At 45.4% G+C, this 17,511-nt stretch overlaps 1 protein-coding gene and 1 long non-coding RNA gene across 3 annotated transcripts in view; one reads left to right on the plus strand and one right to left on the minus strand.

Annotated features, from left to right (window-relative positions):
* The window catches only part of LOC146789600 (uncharacterized), a 192,862-nt gene that overhangs the window by 152,740 nt on the left and 22,611 nt on the right, over positions 1 to 17,511 (plus strand). The gene's annotated exons all lie outside the window — the stretch shown is intronic.
* Positions 1 to 17,511, minus strand: part of LOC146789601 (integrin beta-1-A-like) — a 319,722-nt gene that overhangs the window by 78,623 nt on the left and 223,588 nt on the right. The gene's annotated exons all lie outside the window — the stretch shown is intronic.

Consider the following 17,511-nt stretch of genomic DNA (forward strand, 5'->3'; position numbering starts at 1 on the left):
GAAATGGGGCCTCCTCTTTCGGAGTGAATCACGGACCTGTTTCAAAAGCGCTGTGTAGTTCGACTGTCTGGTGGCAGTGATGGTAGGGGCCACCTGTAACCCTAACTAGGAGATTGAGTCATGGGCCCACTGAATCTGAAAAGTGCGCTGTAGGAGTTCCAGCGTTTCGGGCTCTAATGACAAATTAAGGACTTGTGACTTATGCAAATTGATCTGGAAGCCCGAGGCGAGCGCAAACCCGTCCAGTTCATCTAAAAAAGCTGCCAGTGATTCCCTAGGGTGTTCCAATGTCACCACCACGTCATCTGCGTATAAGCAGAGTTTGTGCTCTGAGCCCCCGAAGCGCGCTCCTTTAATAGCAGGATCGTCCCGGACTCTTTGGGCCAGGGGCTCCATATAAAGAGCAAATAGAAGTGGCGATAGCTGGCACCCCTGTCTAGTCCCCCTATGAATAGAGAAGGCCGCTGGCGCCACACCATTCACCTGAACCGTAGCCGTAGGGTTCGCATAGCTCTGAAAGATTCAATCGATAAAGCAGTCTGGTAGGTCAAAATGGACCAGGGTCGCTCGAAGGTACGGCCAGTGGACCCTGTTGAACGCCTTTTCGGCATCGACCGAGAGGATCATACGCTCAGCCGGAAAGCGTTCCAAGCAGTCTACCAGGTGGAAAAGCCGTATGGTATTATCGGAGCACTGGCTTCCCGGGACAAAGCCAGACTGGTCTGGATCTATCAACCCAGGGAGATAGCGAGAAAGTCTGGCCGCCAGTATTCCTGTGAAGATCTTTGGGTCTACGTTAAGAAGGGATATGGGGCAATAGGAGCTGCAAAGGCGCTTGTCTTAGCCTGGCTTAGGGATCACCGTTATTAAGGCCTCCAACATGGAGGGCGGAAAGGAAGAAGTCGGCGTCGACCCGATCGAGTTAAAATTGCGCACCAGAAGCGGGGCCAGCGTTGCGCAAAACTTTTTATAAAAAAACGGAGGTGAAGGATCTATCTTATCGAGATATGACGTGTCAGCAGGACTTTAAGGCTGTGGTGGGGAATATATGGACATGGTGCGACGCAGGGGACAGGGTGGGGGGTGTTGGGGGCGGTTTGTTATCGTTCGGGATATAATTTTGTGGCATTGCTGGATAGCAGGCATACAAATAGATTGCTTTAGTGACATAATGAAATGTGATTCCATTGATGACCCTGATACCCAGGGTGCTGTAATATATATGCGATCGACAAATAAAATATGTTTAAAAAAAAAACGAGGTGAACCCATCCGGGCCAAGGGACTTGTTAAGTTTTAGGCGGGAGATCACCGAGACAACCTCTTCCAGCCAAATGGGGGCCTCCAGATCAGTTGCCTGATTTGGAAATAATTTGGCTGTGGCCACATCTCGAAGAAAATGGGCCGGTCCATTCTCAGGCAGGACTTGGGCCACATATAGTGTTTCGTAGAAGTGTCTGAAAGAACCACAATCTCCGGGTCATCTCCACACTCTCCCCCCAGGATCCCTCCCTTCAACGACTCTGTGGGCCTGTAGTTGCGCCTGAAGACGATTTGCAAGAAGGCACCCGCATCGATCTCCCCCCACATAAAAAGCATGTTTGAGACAAAGAGCTGCGTATTCAGCCCGGTCAATATCCAACCCCGCCAGCTGTGCGCGGGCGGCTTTGAGGAGCTTCCAGACACCGTGCGCTCCGGTTCTCTGGTGGATGCGCTCCAGCTCGGCGACCTCACCCATTAGGCGGTCCCGTTTCTCCCGTCTATCCCTGTTATCAGCCGCCGCTATGCCTATGAAGTCCCCACGGACCACCGCTTTCATCGCCTCCCATAAGGTCGTCATGGAGATATTAGTTGTGTCATTAATGGCCAAGTAATCTGTTATGCACTTCTGAATCTGTTGCACCACCGAGGGACGCTGGAGCATGGTTTCACGAAGGTGCCAGAAGCGACGAGAGGTGCACCGTGGGGGCAGGGTCAGAGAGAGTCGTATTGCGGAGTGGTCAGACAAGGGGCAGGGGAGGATCTCTACGTCTCGCGCCAGTCGTGTCAGGGGGTCGGAAGGGAGGACATAGTCAATTCTGGTATACGTTTTGTGTGGGTGCGAGTAAAATGTGTATGCCCTAGTATTGGGATAATGGTGCCTCCGTAAGTCCGGCCTCCACCAGCAGACGTTTCCCCGTATTGGAATGGGCCCCTGACTGTCCCCATCTCTGTACGGTGCGATCCATGTCTCCATCAAACGCCAGATTGAAATCTCCCCCCAGTAGTATCGTTTTATCCGGAAGGCCTGTGAGCTCCTGGATTGCGGTTTTAATAAAACTCTCCTGCCCACTATTGGGAACATACACCGTAGCTATCGTGAATGTGTGTGTATCTAAGGTGAAGGTGTGCGCCAGGAGCCACCCTTTGATTTCGGCCTGTTTACTGCCTATATGGCCAGGGAACCTGGAGCATACTAGAATAGCGACTCAGCGGTTTTGGAGGTAGCAGAGGAAAACATCTGGTGGGGGAACGCCCTGGACCTCAACCCGTGTGTATCAATGGAAAGCAAATGTGTCTCCTGAAGTAGACATATATGAGCGTCCGACCGCTCAAGATAGGGCAGGAGGGCTCGCCGTTTGGTAGGGTTATTCAGCCCTTTCACATTTAGAGACACAATGTTAACGTCAGAGGACATAAGAGTGGGAACCCATGTGTGCTATAGAGAAGTGCCCCTGGTCCCATTGGAATAGGAGGTGTGGTGAAGTACCAAATAACAGGCCCCTATCAAAATTCGGAGGAGGAGGAGAAAACCCCAAAACCCCAAACGAAAAACAAAGAATAGCAAACATTTATGTGTACAGTCCACAAATGTCCCGGGCAGTCCGCCCGTAGTGAGGCCCGAGATGGATAGCAGGAACTCCCGCCGCTCCCTCCTGCCCCAGGCTCGGCCTAGAAAATCTGGCAAGACCCATTAGGAAAGCAAGAGTTGGCACCTCCATCTTTACGTTTCAGTCTGCGGCATTTGAGTCTTCTGATAAAGCCTGGAGGACTTCTGAGCGTTCTTTGGTGATAGCGTCTGGATCTGGGCGCGAGTCCAGCGGCGAAGCTCCTACTGGCTGCCATCGGTTATTGTCAGCTCAATGACCGGCAGAGGTAGATTTCTCCGGCCCATTGCAATCCACCTCTGGAAGTCGGAGGAGAGTGATCGCCTCCTCGAGAGAGCGGATCTGGCAGAGCCTGCCCTCCCATTTGAAGATGAGCTGAAATGGGTGCCCCCAGGAGTAAGAGACATCCTTGAAGTGTAGAAATGCGGTGATAGGGTGGAACTCACGCAGTTTCTACAGAGTAGAGGCTGCCAAGTCTTGGAAGAGAAGGGTCCTGCAGGAGCGGAATTCAATGGGGTGATTGGCCTGTGCCTCCCGTAAAATGCGTTCTTTGAGCTTAAAATCATGGACACACGTCAAAATATCAGGCGGGGGAGCCGTTGGTGATCTCTTAAGTCCCACTTGGTGCGTCCGGTCAAGTTTGATCTCCTGGTCTGGAGAGCCTCCCAAAATGTGATGGAACAAGTCCATAACAAAGGCCTCAATGTCCTGTTCTTCAGCCCCCGGAAGCACAGCCCGAATCCGTATATTGTTGCGGCGGGAACAATTCTCAAGATCTTCCGCGTGGGCTTGAAGATTGAAGTGCTGATCCCCAAGTCGTAGAACCTCCTGTTGAAGTTGGGATACTTCTGCATCTCAGGCAGCTGTCTGATTCTCCAGATCGTCCACGTGCTCCCCCACTGAGTAGATATCCTTACGCATCTCTCTAATTTCAGCTGTGAGGTCCTTCTTCATGGTCTGAAATTCTCTTGTAAGGTCCGCGAAGAGGGACTCCAAGATGCTGCATGTGACAGGCCCCTCCAGGTCCTCCGGCCCACGCCGGTCCGCTGCACCGCCCTGCAGTGTCGCTTCAGCACCCTCGGTCCCAGCCTTAAGAAGTAGGTCCCTGACGGACCGGTTCTTATGGGTCTTGGCAGCGGCCATCAGAAGAGATCACCACTCCACACTAATAGTCAGTGGGCCGGCCTGTGGGTAGGAAGATCGTGCGCTGAGCCAACCCGTCCACGCTGCGAGGCAGGCCTCCAATCCCCCACCAACAGGAGAACCCCGCCGTCTCCGGGGCCGCGTCAATGAGGATGGGCGAGGAACAAGGGGCCCCACTCCGCCCGATGTCCGCCACCAACTCCCAACGAGCAAAAGAGGTTCACCTCACCGTCTACTCCTTGTTACTCCTTCCGCTGCCCTCGGGTTGGGGAGCCTAGGGCGCTTCTCCTCAAGAGTGCGTGGACTGGGCAGTGGGCCAAATCTCAGGCCTGTTGACACTGTCTCTCTGGGCCGCTCATGTGGCCTGGCCTGCTACTGAGTCTCGTGGCTTCCCGATGGCTGTGGTGCTGTTGGAGGAGGGTGCGCAGCCGGCCACGCCGCTACCTCTCTTGGTCGCTTGCTCAGTGCTTGACGGCCGCAGGTCCCGGGGGACTCTGGCCTGTCTCCTCCGGGGCAGCGTGCTGTGATGGAGCTATCTCCAGAGTCCCCCTGGGGCCAACCAGTCCCTGCTCCCTCTCGGCCAGGCGTGCCACAGACTACCGGGCGCAACTCCTCGAGGGCCCTCGCTCCGGTCCCGGGCAGACGACACCAGCTCAAAGCGTGGCGCGATCCCCCAGCAACGGCGGTGGTATTGAAGAAGGGCGGCGCCGCAGGACAGCCGCACCAGCAGTCGGGGCACCCCACAGGCAGGCTCACATCCGCTTCGCATAGGCCAGTATGTGGGAAGTCAGGCCGTCGCTGCCATTTTACTGCTCTGCCGGGCTCGCTCGGGTGATGATGTCCGGCCTCCCACCGATATGTACGCCCCTCCTCTCTTCTCTCCTCTGCTGGGTCCGGTTTCCGCTACAATCCTTGGCCCCATAGCTCGGAGGACGGCCCCACTCATGGTGTCTCGCTAGACGGACTGCGGGCCGCGACCGCCCCAATGTGCTCAGGCTCCGGCGCAGGCCGTGTAGGGTCTACGCTGCACCAGAAGCAGGTCAGAGGTGCCGGTGCGTTATCCAGACCCCTATATGGACCAAAGATACGGCCAGGGCCACTCTGGGCAAAGCTATGTAGGCTGGGCCCGGTTTGCAGGACGGAGCGGCGAGCAGGCACGTCCTACTCGGCCGCCATCTTGGCCACACCCCTCTGATCCCAGATTTTTTAAGAAGGTGCAGTTGAAGGTGTTACAGGCTTCTCTGTAGATCTGGTGCTGTATCAGAAAAATCCTTGGTATAGATTACTACTCTAAGTTCTCCCCATCTGGAATTCTCCATGTACCTCCCACTTTATAGAGGATAATTTGAGTATCTCATTAATTGATGCAGGAATTAAATGCTGGAGGCAGTTACATGCTAGTTCCAAAGTAATCATGTGGGAGGCCCTGAGGCAGGAAACTGAGGGCACTGTTTCCGGTTATAAGTATATGCAACTGGCTTCCTGGGCATCAAGGCAAAGACAGGAAAGTGGGGAGGGCTGGGAATTTGAAGACAGGCTTCAGTATCCTAAGCCACTAAAGAAGGAACTATCCATCTGGTTTTGAGAATGAATAAAGACAGAAGATGTAAGAGGTAAGATCCCCATCTATCCCAGCAAGGGGACCTGCCAGTAGACGATCAACCAAACCTTTAGCAGATCTTCCTACGCCTCCTCTACTCAATTGCCAAGTCACCACCTCTCAGGAAAAACTATTTCTTTACACTTTACACAATATACCTGACCCCGTGGAAGTTGACAAAGTCTGCCAAATGCCCTGTCCCTTTTTGCAAAAAGTGTGGGGAGGACAAGGCTAACAATATACATATGTTTGTCTCCTGGCCTAGGCTGCCTAATTTTAGGGACAGTGTAAGCAAGGTATTCTCTGACTTCATCAGGAGTGAAATCAAGGTAAGTCCCTTCCTGATGTTGTTTGGCATGGATGCTCATTATGACTTGCGTACATCTCACAGGTAGAAAAGCCTTTTGTTACTTGACTTTGCTGGCAAGGAGAGAGATAGGTGTGAACGGATTGAAGGTAATTCCAACCACCTTAAGCAACCGGATCAAAGCTGTGGAACGAAATTGCAAAATAGATTGTGACTGTAGCAGAAGTGGGCAGATAAAAGGATCTTGGTCAATCAATACTGTATGGTGAGAATGCAACCCTGACTTCTTTTGGTCCTGTGATTAAGCCAGATTTGCTGATTTAGGGGTTGGAAGGTGTCCTTCACCATTGGATTAGGCATAAATTGCAGCAGACTGTCAATGGACACCTCTCAGTTTGCAACCCATTGTGTCTGATGGCATATGAGGAGAAAAAAAGAAAAAGAAGAAAAAGGAAAGGTAGGCAAGTTGGCAAACAGGTTTTGTAGCACTCTTTGTCCCACCTGTGCTTCTTTGTTTATCGGGAGGTCCACACAGTAGTGTTTTAGTGAAGGTTTGTGGAAATGACCAAGTTGCAGCCATGCAGATGTCACTAATGGATACATTTGCGAGGAATGCTAGGGTTGCACCCTTCTTGCTGGTTGAGTGTGCCCTCGGGATTGTGGGTAAAATTTTCCCTGCTTTTGTATAGCAGGTTTGGATAGTTTCCACTATCCATCAGGCAATTGTTCACTTGGTTACTGGCATACCTTTGCTTGCCCTGGCAAAGGAGACAAAGAGTTGGTTCTCCTTTGGAATTTCTTTCTTCTCCTATAAGTAGTATGTGAACTGCACACATCTAAGGTGTTTAGTGCCCTTTTGGCTTGCGACTTTGGGTTCTGGAAAAAAGCTGACAAGTGGGTGCTTTGGATGATGTGGAATTGCTATACCAGATTTGGTAGCAGGCTCATCTGCGGCAGGAAGAGGCAGGGCGGGCTACCCCCCTCGGCTTCATCTCTCTGCGTTGGTTTGCGGGTAAGACTCTTTAAACTAAAACAGCTTCTAACGACAGTCATCTCTATGGAAGTGGCATCTACTTAAGTACTTTGACGAACTCAAACTAGTTACCTGATAATAACTGCTCCTGATTGCACTGGGTCAAAAAAGGAAAACTCTTTGTGGGACCAGTAGCCTTTTTCTGATCATCAGAACACTTGTGACCTTTATTTTATTTTGCAAGTGGTTCGGGGTTTACTTGTGACACTTATTCTTCACATGATCACTGAAGCCCTAATTATTAAACTGCCTGCCTACAATTGGACTAATATGTCTTTCCTTTTGGCAATTCTTATAAGTGCTTTGGAGCTCCTCCTGAGTGTTTCCAGACCCAATGGCAAAAAAAGATAATCTGAAGATGGCCATCACAGAAAGGAACTTCCTGGATGCACAGGGGAAGGTCGTACCACGAGCTGGTAGTCGACAACGACCACATACACACACACAAAAAAGAAAAAAGAAAATAAGAACAAGACATGATTCCAGACCCAACTACTGGATGGCGGAATAGATGCACAGCATGTGAATTCAGAAAATGATTCATGCTGCAAAACCTGCTCTAACAAACAGGACAACCTTGTATCCTAGCCCAACTGACCTGACACAACATGTTTTAGGAAATAGAACCAGGCAAAAGGTAAGTGCAGCCAAGCATGGCGAAAATTGACCCCATTGTTCACTCAGTACCATTAAAACACCTACCTCCACACACTCAAAAAAGACCGCAGAATCCTGCTATGGGGACTGGATGGACCTTTAACTAGGTAGAGAGTTTCGAAATCTCCATGAAGGGATACACTTTAGGAACGCACTTTGATTGTTTCCCAATTCAACATTAGTATAAAAAAATAAAACAAAGCACATCCAGTAGAATTGCATGATTATGAGTTTAGCACGGTGGGCTAGTCTAACAAAAAGTTAAGGAAGAACACCACAACTTTCTCAAACCAGTAAGATGGCTTTCATCCCAAAATCCAACTTGCATATTATGGAGTCCATTTGCTCATATGGTTCAACCAAGATCATTATCAACAGAGGGCACAACCATGAACTGAATGGTTAAACATCTGACTTGTCAGTCAGTAAGTTACAAAACTTTATTTGGCCAATCATGGCCATAAAAGTACACATGATAAAAACGTTTCATAAATATAGAAGCATTAGAGAGATAAAAATTAATCAGAGGTTAGGGGATAAAAATACAGTTAGTTTCATGAAACACACTATATAGAAGACATGGCAATAAAAAGATATCTAAATTAGATTAACGATAAAAAAATACAAAGTTAAAAACTGAGCCAAATCCTAAAATACTGGTATGAAAGGATAGAAATGTTACATTGAGCCATATTTGTTTCTAACCCCCAGTGAAAGGCAGACACAATTTCCCACTGCCATGCATATTTTCTCATTCTTCAGCCTTTGCAGTCTCTCACAAGCCTCCTTATAGGAATTCATATTAAAGTAGCGAAACAAAGGGCACAGAAATGTCTTCCTAGCATGAGCATATAGAGCGCAAAATATAATAAAGTGCAATGTGCTTTGAGTGGCAGTGTTATTGCACGGGCATCTATACAGTGCTTCTCCCCAGACTATATTCTGAGGAAAAGCAACTATCAGGGGCAATAGGCTATCGTTGTCTTGTTAAATATAACCTGAGGTTTGCATATGGAAGCCAGGAGAGGAAAGGTGCACACCCACATATCAAGTTGATTGGATTGTAAGAGCAGCTTACAAGCAGATTATCAAAGGCAGCCTGTTAGGCTATGCCTTGCCTGTACCGATAAGTCTCCATTACCTGGGAGATAGCCCTGGAGTCAATACTTGCAGGATTTTCGACGTAATCCTGCAGACCCAGCTCTCAGAATTCTTTTTTTTATATATTTGAGCCAAGGTATGGTGAGAACATTGTCCAAAGAAATACAATCCTCCAGTACGTCCTTTTAGAGTTGGGCGTCAGGGTTCCTCCAAATCTTCAGCCAGAAGAGTAGTGTTGGCAGTTTTATCTTGTCTCCTAAGGGTGTTAGGCCCAGCTTTGAAAGGCACATAAAAGCAGGGCATGATTGGGGAGCGGGCAGCAGCCTGCGAACAAACTTATTTTGTAGCTGCTGAATTGGCCCAGGACCTCTATAGCCACAGACCCCTGCATCATATGTCGCCATAGCGGCACATTTGCCCCGATAAATCTCCATCAGTTCTTTGACCAGTTTGTTGCCCAGCCTTCTCGCAAATGAGAACACCGCCTCTACAGCTCTTAAAGTAAGGGCAGCCCTGGATTGATGTAGGCTCTGCCAGGTTAGGCTTTGATGAAAAGAGAGACCTGGATAATTAAAACACTTCATTCTATGGATTTCTGTCCCCCCAAAAAAGAAAGTCCTAGTCTTCACATTTCTAGGGCCTAGGCTTATTATAAGAGATTTTTGTAAATTTGTTTTAAGATCGAGGCGCCCCCCCCCCGTAAAATTAGTCTAATAGAAGCTGGAGACCCTTTAGTGATTCTCGCCATTAATACGGCGTCGTCTGCATACAACGGCACGGGCAGGGCTCTTGTCTTAATTCTAGGGAGATCCTTCCCTCTCCTTGTCAGGTGGGATTCTAAATCATTGATATAGATGAGGCATTGACTTGTCCAAACTGCTTGTGGAACTTCACAAGTGGCTTACATGTTCAGGGACAGGTTGCGTGAGCTGAAGAAAAAAGAAGAGCGAACTGCAAGAAAATCAGAAAAAAATCAAGGTACTTCAGAATTGCTGAGCATGAGGAAAGCAGATTAGTCTTCAGAGCAGGGCCGAACAATATAGCGCAACAGCTAAAACAAGCATTGGCATAGCCAATAGGTCTCACCTTTGGGACCTTATAAGTGTTTAGCCATGCAACAGTTAATGTTGTTGCAGTAAGGATATTGTATTGCATAACTAAATACTTATAAGGTCCCAAAGGCGAGACCTATTGGCTATGCCAATGTTTGTCAGGTCTGGTGCTAGCCAAGACCTTTTGATTTTACAAAAATCATATGTATAATATACTTACTTATATAGGTTTTCAACCAGCTCTTTTCATCCACTGATCTGTTGTGTCATTCACATTAAGCCTGCTACTGCATACAACAAGAGGCAGTGGGTCAGCCTACTTCAGCCACTCGCTAACTTTACTTTAAGTGACTGCATTTTGCCCTTTCACAAGCAGCACATCCACACAAAAGATAGTTCCTTCCAGTGCCAGTGTTTTTATGTATACTTAATTATTACTTTAATGTTGCCCTTGTGTTTAGAGCCTAATGTGATAGCAGGATGCTTTCTACCAGCTCTTCACAGCACAGGGCACATTTCAACTTTATCAGTTCCTGTCTCCTGCTAATGATGGTGTAAATTCCTTTTGGACCTTCCATTATTTTATCAGATTGTTGCTATTTCATATTGATGAGGGCCCGGCAGCTTCCCAAACAATAACATTTTGCAAAAACCATGACAGAACAAAACAAGGAATGCCAAAGTCAAAAGGATGGTGGCCAACACCAGACCTTGTGGCTTTGCTAATGCTTGTTGGGCTGGTGGTGGGTAGGTCAGATTTTTGGCAACTGGGTCACTGACTGGGTCTTATTACCCACTGTTAGGAAAGATAGGCGTGGCTTCAGTGCTTAAAGAGGGCGTGGCTGTTTGGAAGGAGGGGCCGCTAGGAATGACTGTGTCAAACACACCCCGATGTCTTGCTGGCAGGAAAACAGCCCATCCTCATCTAAGGGATTGGCTTGGTTCTGGGAGCTGTCATTGCCAAAAAAAAAATATTCTGAAGTTAGAGATCAATGCTGCTGAAACAGTACCTACAACTGTATAATGGGCATGTCAGTCAGTCGTAATCACTGACAGACCAGTCATCTGTCCAAAAAAACCCTGTAAATAAAAAACAATGGTCAGATCAGAGGTATAGGTAGGGCGAGCAGGCAGTATTTTATAAAAGATAAAGACGTGGATTCATAAGATCTTTTAAAAAGAAAAAGACATGCAGGTTTATCACATAGAGCACATTTCAAGAGCTAAAAAGCTGGATGAAGGCAATGATATGTTATATCGAAAGCTTAGAATCTAAAAACTTCTTAGTAATGGCTTAGTTGGTCTGCTGCTATTTAGAAATAATGGATTTTTAACTTTTGATTCTTACTTATTTCTGGCAATGTTTAATGTTTCTTCTCATGGTGTTTGCAGTTAATCATGACCAAATATCCCAAATAGATCTTAACTAACTATGTAGACTCTCGTTATTTGTTCAGTTTTTTTTCCTTACCCGGCAACTTCTTCCACATAATTAACCGCTTGCAGCGCTTGAGCATGATATGGCACTACCGATTTTGTCACACAAGAGAAATATCAAAGTATTGATTTAAATGGGACATTAAACATTCTCAGTCACTATAATACTCTGATTTAAGTACTCCATCTGCGATTAATTGGGGCTATATTGACGAACACTGCTCTTGCTGTGGTGGCATAGACAGCTGGCTGACACTGCTGCGGTTTCATCACAGGTATGATGGTTTCTGCGCGAGTCCCATGCACAGGAGTGGCTAGAAGTTAACAAGCTACGCTGTGCTGCTATTTTTTGGAGGGTTAATAAGGCACCGACATTGTGTGTTCTCTTTGGCACGGCTAAAGGCAGCCACGGAGTCGGGGGAGCATCAGCAAGGGAGGGTGAGCCTCGCTGATGAGTTGCTAAGCAACGTGCTCTCACATTCAGATGCCATTGGAGAAACCCACAGTTCTCCTCAGGCAGGACCACTTCGACACACTGCAGTCATCCGTAAAGCAGGCCAGGCTACATTTTGGGAACTCAAGTACCGCGCGAAAATCCAATGTAAAATCCAGCAATATTGTAGCCCCAGACCAAAAAAATACTGATGGCTAAAAGGCACATAATCAACGACAGGAAGTCCCATTTCTCAGTGGTCTGCATCACTGGTCTTCCATCAAACTGAAAAACATTTTAGTTTCCACACCTATGTATAGCCTTTCTTAATCATGAAAGTTTAGACAAACAACACCGCGAATGTAGGTTAAAGAATGGGAACTTCCTCTACGATACCAACCTATCGTCATTGCGGCCCTAGCGTGACCTTACGTGCCCTGTCCTTGGCTGCTAACTTCACTGTCCTCCCCCAAGGCGAGGGTCTCCCTCTCCCCTGGACATTAGAGATAAGCAGAACAATGGAAGGGACAGCGTTCTACACTGGGGGGCTGACCCCTCCGTGACCCTGTCCTAGAAAGGTCACACAGTGGACGAAAGGCAGCACACCTTGTCACTCAGTGACTGACCATGCAAACTAACTGCCCATTGGAATGTCTCTGCGCGCTCTGTTGCTGTTCAACAGTGTTTATAACCCCCTGCCCCCGCCTCCGGAACGTTCTGTAAATATGTTTATTACTTAGATTTGACATAATTCGCAATAATTACCCGTGTGTGTACCAAAAGCGTTTCAAGGATGCCATGGGCCAGGGAAATGGCCCATTTGAGTGCTATTGGGGTACCTTGCGGCATTTTCAGGGTTCAGTGTGCCCCAGAGGACTCCAGACCCCTGAGCCACTTCACATGCTGACCAATGGTAGGTACCCCCCTGGTGTATAGACACAAAGGCACTTCTTCACTTGTTTATGTAATGAAACGCATAAAATCTAACAGGGGCTGTCTGAGATCACACACTGTGTCTGCTCAGTGAGAAGCTGAAACGTAACTCTAGATGACTCTGAACTCCTTAACCACACCTGCCCGTCCCCCAGGTAGAATCGCTCACCATTTGCAGCCTTTGTTTTTCAGATTAAAAAACGATACCTTACAGCGACAACTGTCCTGACGTCAGCGCCGCGCAGCACAATAGGAGAAATGCCATTCTAGTCCTTGTGGGTCTGCTGAGGTAGCTGAGTGGGTTAACGTACCTGTTTCAAAGCTGTGTTTGTAAGCGAAAGTGCATGATGATGAAGAGAAGGCCTCTCCTGCTGGTGTGAGCACTGTTAACACAGCAAACAAGTTGCTAACACTCAGTTGAGCCAATATTTGAGTTCAGTTATGAACGCTCATAAGCGAGTATTCAATATTTCAAAACTATTTATTGCATTAATTCCATGCAAGTATGATTCATTTGGAATCAAGTAGTGTGGAACAATCGTAAATCATCTGAAAATGTCATTAATTCATCAAAACTCAATGCATTTCGGGTCAAATCCGGACCCTTCGTCAGGGGTCATTCATCCATACTGAAAATAAACAAAAGAGGCAATTTACCAAACGGTCCTCAAAGTTTCATACATCATAGTATATGACTATACTTGCTACTAACCATTATCAGCGTTGATGTGTGCATAGAGATACAAACATGCCTTTTATGGACGTTTGAATAAGTGGTAAGAAACACAATAGCGTGATGTGACCTTACAACTCGGTGAACAAAACGTGACTAATAAAGATAGCGTTGTTAAAAAACACGTGGAAATCACAAAGAACAGTGACTACAATGTAGAAAGAGCACGGAGTGTATAAGATTAATTGCACGATGTGAAGAAGGTGATTACTACTAGAGCTCAATCGTCCTAAATACTGTGCGATTCGCGATCAAACTACCAACTCGCCAAGTGCAGTAAAGTTACGCGCCAAGATTTAAAGAAACCAAGATTTAGAAATACGCCAAGATTTTAAAGAGTGTGCGGCGAACTCACCAAGTGTAGTAATTGTGCATGGCTTCTCAGCCAGGGACGTTTCCGTAACGTGAACAACGTGACTATTTGAATATCCCATGACCATGAAAATAGAAAACGGATCACCGTGACTTATAATGAACGTAGAAAGCGGAAATGAATGAAAACACTACGATAATCTTATCAGAAAAACATAATCTAACAGCCTAAAAATAATAAAGATGCTAATAATTCTTCATGAAAAATGTAGCAAAGAGTTCATAAAATGTATGTCATATACAAGTTCTATTTACAAAAAACAACTGAATTCAATCCTGTCATTTAATCCCATTGGTTGGAGAGATTGCAATTTTTTGGTCCAAAAGAATTCAGAACGTGCTAATGATTCAGCGGGATCGTGATCTCCTGTGAGTTTTTGCGCTTCTAAAATAGTGAAACGCAGTTGCGCTATGTTATGCCTTGCTTCTTTCCAATGCAGTGCTACTGATGATTTCTCATTCATCAAACGAATGTTCCTCTTGTGTTCTCCTATTCGTGTTTTAACTTTTCTTTCAGTTCGACCTACATAAATCTTATCGCAAGGACATTTCAAAGCGTAAATCACGTTCATGGTATCACAAGTGCTTGAATGCTGTAGATTAATTTTATACCCTTTAGTTGGATGATAGAAAAGGGCACCTGTCATTACATTGTTACAGTGTATGCAATTCATGCTTTTTTGCATGCCTTTGAATGTTTTTTTAGGATCCGTTGATTGTTTTGACAAGAGTTCTTTGAGATTCTTTGATCGTTGCATGGCAAAAATCGGACGCTGCGGAAAGAGATGATTAAGATCTGGTTCAGTTTGTATGATATCCCAATGTTTTATGATGGTTGATTTGATCAATGACGATTGTGTTGAATGTTTTAAAACACAAACTCGACGATTGGTGTATGGTTTCTCAGTGGATTTTAATAAATCAGTGCGACCAACGGTTTCCAATCTTTGACAAGTTTGCTCAAGAATGTGATCTGGATATCCTCTTGCTCGAAATTTATCGGAAAATTTATGAATGATATCTACAGTATCTTGGGGATCAGAAGTTATTCTCTTGACCTGAATGAATTGAGAATATGGCAAGTGCTTTTTAAGCACGAATTGGTGAAAGCTGCTGAAGTGCAAACTATTGTTTCTGTCTGTGGCTTTGATAAATACGTTGGTTTTGATGTGTCCTTCGTGAATTTGAATCAATACATCTAAACAATTAATTTGAGATTTGTTGATCGAATAAGTGAATTTAATACGATCATGAATATGGTTTAGATCGCCGATGTTGTTTTCAAGAAGATTAGGGTCGCCTTTCCAAATTATCAATATGTCGTCAATGTACCGCTTGTATAAGATCAGATGTTGAGACCATGTTTCATTGTTCAAAATGTAATCATGTTCAAGTTTAGACATAAAGATATTGGCGTACGAGGGTGCCCCCGTAAAGCCCATAGATGTACCATTGTTCTGGGCATAAAATATGCCTTTCCATTCGAAATAACTGTGGAATAATGCAAAATGCAGCAATTCTAAAAAAAACACTTTTTCAGCCTTAATATTGCCGTGCTGCAAAAATGCCCATTCAATAGCGTCTAGTCCATCACTGTGTGGTATGGAAGTATACAAAGCGGTGACATCCACGGTACATAAGTACCATTCATTGATGTGTTCAAGGTTCAGGTTTTGAAGAGTATTCAAAAGGTCAGTTGTGTCTTTGAGATACGATTCTTGGTGTTGCACGATAGGCTGTAGAAAATAATCCAAGTATTTACCAATGGGTTCAGAGAGTGAGCCACATGCTGACACTATAGGTCGAAAAGGCGGTTTTGTCAAACTTTTGTGTATTTTTGGCAGCATATAAAGTTTTGGACGTCTAGGATACATAGTGTATAGGAATTTCTTGGTCTTATGGTTAATCCAGCCCATCTCTGACGCCTGTGTGAGAATTTGGTTGAGAAGACCTTGGTAACTCAAAGTAGGATCATGGTCAAGTCTGGTATATGTATCACTGTCAGTGATATGTTCCATTACGCTTTGTTCATAAAAATCTGTATCAAGGACCACAAGAGCCCCTCCTTTGTCAGCTTTAGAAAACGTCAGAGCTTGATTGTTGGATAGTTGTTTAAGAGTGCTCCATTCTTTATTACTGAAATTTTGTTTGATTTTCTTGCCAAAATTGATTTTGTTCATGTCCGCTTTAACCAATCTTTCAAAAGTGTCAATAGATTTGTATGAAATCGGGGAGCAGAAGGAACTTTTGGGTTTGAATTCTTTTAATGAACTATCTTCCATTGTGGATGTGGGAGATTCAATGGTGCTGAAGAAATATTTCAATTTCAGCGTTCTGACAAATTTGAAAAAAGCAATTTCACTCTCTGCAATGTTACTGTGGTACGTGGGTACATATGATGTGCCTTTATTCAAGACTGCAATTTGTGCTTTTGTTAAGTCAACTTTAGAGATATTAACCACTAGGTTGCTCTCGTCTTGCTTCGAAGAGGTCTCTTTTCTGTTTCGTTCATTGGCGCTTTTTCTTTTACTTCTCCTTGTTTTTGTGTAGATTTTTCTGGTTGACGATTGGCTGCTGGACTGGTGTCTAAAAAAGATGTCTTCTTGCTGTGTGTGCTACCTGATGTGCTAGGTTGAGTATCAGTTTGAATTTCAGATCTGTGTACAGGTGGTCTATTCTGAGCCAAATCTGTATCGGAAACAACACTCTCTTCAGAAGACCCTGCTTTTTGTTATGGTCTTTGCCATCTGCGTTGGTTGTACACTTCAGCCCAGATGTAGACCTCGTCCAGTTTATAATCTATTGTATTGCGACGAAACTTTCTTATTTTTCTATTTTCATGGTCATGGGATCTTCAAATAGTCACGTTGTTCACGTTACGGAAACGTCCCTGGCTGAGAAGCCATGCACAATTACTACACTTGGTGAGTTCGCTGCGCGCTCTTTAAAATCTTGGTGTATTTCTAAATCTTGGTTTCTTTAAATCTTGGCGCGTAACTTTACTGCACTTGGCGAGTTGGTAGTTTGATCGCGAATCGCACAGTATTTAGGACGATTGAGCTCTAGTAGTAATCACCTTCTTCACATCGTGCAATTAATCTTATACACTCCGTGCTCTTTCTACATTGTAGTCACTGTTCTTTGTGATTTCCACGTGTTTTTTAACAACGCTATCTTTATTAGTCACGTTTTGTTCACCGAGTTGTAAGGTCACATCACGCTATTGTGTTTCTTACCACTTATTCAAACGTCCATAAAAGGCATGTTTGTATCTCTATGCACACATCAACGCTGATAATGGTTAGTAGTAAGTATAGTCATATACTATGATGTATGAAACTTTGAGGACCGTTTGGTAAATTGCCTCTTTTGTTTATTTTCAGTATGGATGAATGACCCCTGACGAAGGGTCCGGATTTGACCCGAAATGCATTGGGTTTTGATGAATTAATGTAATTTTCAGATGATTTACGATTGTTCCACACTACTTGATTCCAAATGAATCATACTTGCATGGAATTAATGCAATAAAAAGTTTTGAAATATTGAATACTCGCTTATGAGCGTTCATAACTGAACTCAAATATTGGCTCAACTGAGTGTTAGCAACTTGTTTGCTGTGTTAACAGTGCTCACACCAGCAGGAGAGGCCTTCTCTTCATGCACTTTCGCTTATATTCATCTATGTGACGCTTTGGATGATCGTCTTGGTGTTTAGAGCACAGAAGGAACTAATATTCACAAAAAACGTTTAACTTGAGTGCACGTTGGCATCTATATAGTATATTCAAAGCTGTGTTTGGCCTGGTTCTCATGCGCTCAGGATGAGGCGAATTCAGCCTT

Source organism: Triturus cristatus, chromosome 10 (genome assembly GCF_964204655.1).
Source record: "Triturus cristatus chromosome 10, aTriCri1.1, whole genome shotgun sequence".
Lineage (NCBI taxonomy): Eukaryota > Metazoa > Chordata > Amphibia > Caudata > Salamandridae > Triturus > Triturus cristatus.